A 6,000-nucleotide genomic window follows, 5' to 3' on the forward strand; every position below is an offset into this window, starting at 1 on the left:
ATTTTCTTTTCTAATTCTTAAAAGCTCATACTGAGCCAGACAAGTTTCAATCCCACATAAATTCAGGTGATGAATCCACACAGAGCGCCAGAAGATTTGCAATGGAAATGGCCACCAGCCCTCAACTACAGAGCCCAATGCGACACTTGCAGTGTGTCTGATTTGGAATTCAAATCCCACTCAAGACAATGGTCCTTTATTAAGTTTCTGACATTCATTACCTTGCCTGCTGGCTGGGCTATATCTCATTGACTGCTTATCCTGGGAGGCATTCTAATTCTTCACCCAAACACATGAAGAAGGTGAACTGACCAAAGGGAACCACCCAAAGAGATGAAATGCTGAGCAGAACTGAGTCTGACAAAGCCCCTGCCCTCTGCCTTACACCATCCTTTGCTGGCCACGCCCCTTTGCCTTTCCGAGCCATGAAACCCATGAAACTGAAAGGGTTGTCTCTGTGGCTGAGCCAGGTACCTGTTGACCACCCTTCTCCCCCTCTCCAGTTCAAATCCTCTGCTGCTGTCAGTGACACATGCTTCTGGCTCATCTGGGTGGCCCAGCCTCATTAGGAAGGGATTTGGTGCCTGTTAGTTAATTGAGGCCCGTTCCCGCCACCTGCCACTCGCAGGCCTCATCTGCACACTAACTGCTCCTAATTGTCATCATACGGCGGGATCCCCACAACAACTTGAGAACAGATCCCGAGCAGCCCGTGCAGGCTCCACGACGGTCCAGGGAGCTGGGGCTGGGGGAGCATCGGGCACTGTGATGATTTAGCAAGGGGGCAGATGTTTGGAGAAGAGAGGCACTTTGCATCAGCATCAGTGTGAAAGTTTCTCATGTATTATACTCTCCGGTGTCACTTTATAGATAGGATTCATAAAAGGCTTCGTCTGTACAGAGACCAACTCAATGGAGAACAAATGGCTCAGCAATGCGGACTGCACATCATGCAGACACGGTGCTGCTTATCCACGCATAGCTGGAGCCAGCGCATCGCATCGGTGTAACTTCTCCCACTGAGACATGGGAAAGCATTTAGGAGATCAGAGCACTGCCCCCACGCCCTGTTTCGAAAGAGTTTGAGCAGAAAAAGGTGCAGAGGTGAGTGCCAAAAGCCGATCAGCCCTTGGGGTTGGAGAGGGCAAGCGGGGAGGAGACAGAGGATGACACAGAGAGAGAAAGTCAAACACACTCAGAGACACAAAGTGAAAAGAGACGAGGGGAAAACAGATCGTCGAGTGGAAGAGTCAGAAGGGGCTTTGGTGTAGGTTCGCAATACAAATCTAGGAAAAAATGGAAATACATTCAAGACGCAAGCTGTGACAACTAAGGAGAGAGTGAAAAAGGGGGAAAGGGAGTCTGTCATTCTAGGAAATCACAGGATTTGGGGGCTCAGAAGCCACATCTGGAGGGAATCAATCTGGACTTAATGGAAATGAGACTACAGCAAGTAATACAATTAGTTGTGGTTTTTAAACTACAAGCATAACCCCAGCCCACCTCCCTGGAAGCCAAAGCCCCCGGCTCTCGGGATGCCCCATCACTGGGGTATTTCTCAGGTCTCTTCCCCCAAAATAGGGAAATATTTTTTGCCTAGAGAATTCTAAGTCATGTCTGCTTATGAGTCCTTTCCTCCTGGATGAAGAAAAAGAAAGAAATAAGGAGGCCAGGTGTGGTGGCTCATGCCTGTAATCCCAGCACTTTGGGAGGCTGAGGCGGGTGGATCACGAGGTCAGGAGTTGGAGACTGGCCTGACCAACATGGTAAAACCCCATCTCTACTAAAAAATACACACACAAAAAAAAATTAGGTGGGCGTGGTGGTGCACACCTGTAATTCCAGCTACTCAGGAGGCTGAGGCAGGAGAATTGCTTGAACCCAGGAGGCGGAGTTTGCAGTGGGCCAAGATCATGCCACTGCATTTCAGCCTGGGCAACAGAGCAAGACTCTGTCTCAAAAAAAAAAAGAAAAAGAAAGAAGAAACAAAGAAAAGAAAGGTGGGAGGGGGGAGGGAAGGAGGGGAGGAAAGAAGAAAAGAGAAAAGAAAGGAAGGAAGAAGGAGGGAAAGAAAGAAGGAAAGAGAAAGAAAGAAAGCAAAAGAAAAGAAGGAGGAAGGAAGGAAGGAAGGAAGGAAGGAAGGAAGGAAGGAAGGAAGGAAGGAAGGAAGGAAGGAAGGAAAGAAGGAAGGAAGGAATGAAAGAAGGAAGGAAGACATGGAATGAACCCTGGGAGGGATGTGGCACCAGAGGAAAAAAAACAAGAATGAGAAAAGCAACGCACAAAAGGCTCGAGTGTGAAATGAAGCATGAGACACATGTTTTGTCACCACAGATTTAGCCAATGGATAAAAATATCCCCAAGACAGGTGGCAGCAATGTCTCCTCACTCCCCTACCTCTAAGCCTCCAGAAAGAAACCAAAACAATCGAAAAGTCAAAGCCTGACCTGGAAGGTTTGATTATTTGTTTGATTTTTAGAGATAGGATCTCGTTCTGTTGCCCCGGCTGAAGTGCAATGATGCAATCATAGCTCACTGCAGCCTCAGCCTCCTGGTTCAAGTGATCCTCTTCCCCTCAGCCTCCTGAGTAGTTGAGGCCACAGGCACACCTCCATGCCCAGCTAATCTTTTAATCTGTTGTAGAAACGAGGTCTCATTATGTTGCCCAGGCTGATCTTGATCCCTTGTCCTCAAGGGATCCTCTTGCCTTGGCCTCCCAAAGTCCTGGGGTTACGTATGTGAGCCCAGCCATGTGTGTATGCTTGTGTATGGTTTTGTTTTGTTTTTGTGAAATGGAGTTTCGCTCTTGTCCAGACTGGAGTGGAAGGGCGCAATCTCGGCCCACTGCAACCTCCGCCTCCTGTGTTCAAGCGATTCTCCTTCCTCAGCCTCCCTAGTAGCTGGGACTACAGGCATGTGCCACCACACCAGCTAATTTTGTATTTTTAGTAGAGACAGGGTTTCACCATGTTGGTCAGGCTGGTTTTGAACCCCTGACCTCAGGGGATTCACTCACCTCAGCCTCCCCAAAGTGCTGGGATTATAGGCATGATCCAATACACCTGGCCTTTTGGGTGTTTTAATAAACCACGTTCTGAAATGAATTCCATCCTTTCTAACAGAGAGAGAGAGAGAGAAGAGAGAAAGGGAGGGAGGGACTCTGAAATGGAAAAAGCGTGGTGTTGTGAATTGCTTCCAGAAGCGGTTTCAGCACTGTTAACCAGCAGAGTCACCAGCTTCAGAAAAGGGCCCATTCCTCCAGACTTCCCCACAGACAAACACTGGGGAGAGGGCAGTGGTGTTGATTAAACCTCAGAGAGCCCAGAGAGCAAAGCCACGTTTTGCCACAACACAGCACCTCTTACAAAGAAACCCCCATTCTTTTGGTTTCCTCTGCAAATATATCAAGTCAAGTGATCTTTCAAAAACTTGCTGCCACTGGCTTTCTTCCTAACTTTTGACGAAGAACACTTTCTGTCTTCCCAGAGCTCACACTTCCGACTCACTCGAAAAGCCTTAAAATGTCCTTCTGCATAATTTGCTAACCCCAGCACCTGTGCCTCATCCGGACTTAATTCTGCCCACGATGCAAAACCCAGAGAGCCCTTCTTTTCACATCTTGCCTGCCTGCTACTGGCTTTTGGGCTCCCCCTCCTCAGCGTCCCTCCCTGGACGTCACTCACTGCTTGTTCCCCCGCATGCCTCCTCCAGCCTGGGAACCCGAGGGGCCGACGTCTAGGCTGCTTCCGCGAGCTGGCAGATTTCAGAGGCAAAAAAAACGCATGAGAAAGAAAGAATGGCAGTTTGACACTGCACTGTCACAGTTAAAATGGGCCCCGCGCGTGACCCAGGCTTGGACACCGAGGCCTCGTGCCCAATCACAGCTGAGGCTGCATCTGCCACGGTTCACGGACCCGCTGCTCCATGCTGGGGGACCAGATGCCTCTGTTTACGCCGCTCTCCCCCAGCCTTCTGCTGGCCGGTCGGCAGCAAGACAGAGCCCGGTAGCCAGTCACTGGGCTTCAGCTGTCTCGGAGGCCTTGTCTTTCAATATATTCTCTCCTCCACACCTCTCTGTCCCCACACCCCTGCCCCAAATGGCCAGAAGGGGTATCTCTCTTTTTAAAGTTTGACCCAATAGAACAAAGCGGAAGAAAGGCTAACCTGGGGACTTTGATTCCTGCCATCCTCAAGACAACACTGTGTTTAAAGATCAGGCCAGGGCCTGGCGCGGTGGCTCAAGCCTATAATCCCAGCATTTTGGGAGGCCGAGGTGCGTGGATCACTTGAGGTCAGGAGTTTGAGACTAGCCTGGCCAACATGGATGAAACCGTCCCTACTAACAATACAAAAATTAGCCAGGCATGGTAGTGCGCGTCTGTAACTTCAGCTACTCGGGAGGCTCAGGCAGGAGAATCCCTTGAACCCGGGAGATAGAGGTTGCAGTGAGCTGAGATGGCTCCACTGCCCTCCAGCCTGGGTGAGAGTGAGACTCCATCTCAAAAAATAAAAAAAATTTAGACATCGTCATCACCTCATTCTGTTTCTCCACCCAACTTCCGGCTTTCAATGTGTCTGTGATTGCTGGGAATATGGACATTGGAAACCAAGTTGAAATGCCAGCATTTAACATTTTTAGTTTTATAAAATTGACCCACTGTGCTGGAAGTTGGAGGCTGGGAGGAGGAGTGAGAGGTTTGAAGCCAGCAGTTCACTTCCATCTCTTAAAGGCCCTCAAGATGGATTTGGGGTGTGTCTCTTAAGAGGCATCCCGGGCACGTTTGCCACCCTCTTTTCTTTCACTGACCCTGCAGCTCAGGACTGTGCAGAAGGTATGCCTGGGCATCCCCCCCAGGCAAGGGGAGTGGAGCACACGGAAGGAAGTGGGTTTGTCCCCAGGGGCCAAGTGAATTCGTGCCTGGGGGCAGTGCAGACCAAGTGCTAAGGGTTGCCCCATACACAATCTCTTCTGCAGCACCAAGGAGCATCTTCAAAGCAGACCCAGCTGCTGCCATTCTCTGGCTCCCAAAACACCATACCTTTGGCCAGAGAAGGGGAGAAGCCGGGTTTTCACTGACAGTCTCTCCTGTTGCTGAAGATGATGGCTGCCCCTCAAATGCCAGTGGCCGTCCTTGCTGAGGACTCACGCCCTCATCACGGGTCCTGCGCACTGCCTCTCCATCACTGTGCTTGTTCCTGGAAGCACGTGGATTCACTTCTTCTCCTCACCTTCCCCTTCCACCAAAGCTCCCCCAACACACCCCCACCTGGCCAACAAGATGAAACCCTATCTCTACTAAAAATGCAAAAATTAGCCAGGCATGATGGTGGGCACCTGTAATCCCAGCCACTCAGGAAGCTTGGGCAGGAGAATCACGTGAACCCAGGAGGTGGAGGCTGCAGTGAGCCAAGATCTCACCACTGCACTCCTGCCTAGGTGACAGAGTGAGACTCCATCTCAAAAAAAAAAATGTTTTTTAATAAAATAAAAATAAATTTTTTTGAAAAGAAAGAAAATGCTGGGAAGGTGGCTCTCCTAGTACTTCAGGAGGCTGAGACAGGAGGATCACTTGAGTCCAAGAGTTCAAGACCAGCCTGGTCAACATGCTGAGATACCCCATCTCCACAAAAAATTCAAAAATTGCCTGGGCATGGTGGTGCACCTGTAGTCCCAGCTTCTCAGGAGGCTGAGGTGGGAGGACCACTTGAGCCCAGGAGTTTGAGGTTGCAGTGAGCCATGATTATGCCACTGCACTCTTGTTTGGGTAAGAGAATAAGACTTCATGGGAAGGAAGGAAGGAAGGAAGGAAGGAAGGAAGGAAGGAAGGAAGGAAGGAAGGAGGGAAGGAGGGAAGGAGGGAAGGAGGGAAGGAGGGAAGGAGGGAAGGAGGGAAGGAGGGAAGGGAGGAAGGGAGGGAGGGACGGAGGGAGGGAGGGAAGGAGGGAGGAAGGGATGGAGGGAAACTAATTTGAGCTGAATCTTGAAGAGTTCAAAAGAGA

The 6,000-nt window shown here is 50.1% G+C and overlaps 1 long non-coding RNA gene across 2 annotated transcripts in view; it reads right to left on the reverse strand.

Moving 5' to 3' along the window:
- LOC118149919 (uncharacterized) overlaps positions 1 to 3,832 on the reverse strand; it is a 72,054-nt gene extending 68,222 nt beyond the window's left edge. For both annotated transcript variants that reach the window (XR_008478337.2, XR_004737677.3), the window contains exon 1: positions 3,684 to 3,832. This is a non-coding gene — a long non-coding RNA (uncharacterized LOC118149919). The remainder of the gene's footprint in view (positions 1 to 3,683) is intronic.
- Positions 3,833 to 6,000: the final 2,168 nt, after the last annotated feature.

This window comes from Callithrix jacchus, chromosome 21, assembly GCF_049354715.1.
Source record: "Callithrix jacchus isolate 240 chromosome 21, calJac240_pri, whole genome shotgun sequence".
In the NCBI taxonomy this organism is placed as follows: domain Eukaryota; kingdom Metazoa; phylum Chordata; class Mammalia; order Primates; family Cebidae; genus Callithrix; species Callithrix jacchus.